Raw genomic sequence first — 786 nt, forward strand, 5'->3', positions numbered from 1 at the left:
GTGCATCTGCATGAGAAGGGTTGAGGTGGGATGCATGGTGTTTGCATCATGTTTAAGTACAAAACAGGAAAAAAAAAATATTTATTCTTTCTTGAAGATCATTGGTCCTGGCTGTGCTGTTTATTATTGGGATCTTTTAGACTGGATGATGCGTCTACGCAGTCTAAATAGATCCTCCCAGTTGCCACAATAACCACTTGGTAATGAATGTTGGTTGCATATATTGCATTAAATCTGGCTGTGCTGGCTGAGATAACATTACCAGTAAGACCATGTGTGTGAGACTGTGTGGATGCCACTAGATATTAGGAACCCATTAACTGTGTTACTTGAAGTGATAAAAATGAGAGTGATTGAAGGGACGTTTTGCTTGAACTGGGCTCAACCTTGCAGTCTGTCACTATATTGAGTATTTCTGCAAATGTGATGTTATAGAGTGCCTACAGCATGAGAGTTGACTATAAGTGAGCATTGTATAGGAGGTGAACATAATTATTTTTGCCTTTCATATTAAATCAGATCTTACAGAGAGATTCAAACCAAAAAAGGGGTTAACTATACAAAGCATAGTTTTGTTAAACATGTTATAGAACTGTTGGTGACATTTTTATTTCAAGAGCTGCTCATAAATTGTTCATTAAATTTGGGAAGACCAAACAATGAAAGTAAAAAAGTATTCCCCCCCCCCCTTTTCATTGACCTGCCTTTGAATGACCAAAATAATTCTATTCAGATAGATGACAGAATCCATGAAGAAGCTGCTGGATCATTACCCAAGTCATTTTT

This window comes from Engystomops pustulosus, chromosome 4 (genome assembly GCF_040894005.1).
Source record: "Engystomops pustulosus chromosome 4, aEngPut4.maternal, whole genome shotgun sequence".
Classification (NCBI taxonomy): domain Eukaryota; kingdom Metazoa; phylum Chordata; class Amphibia; order Anura; family Leptodactylidae; genus Engystomops; species Engystomops pustulosus.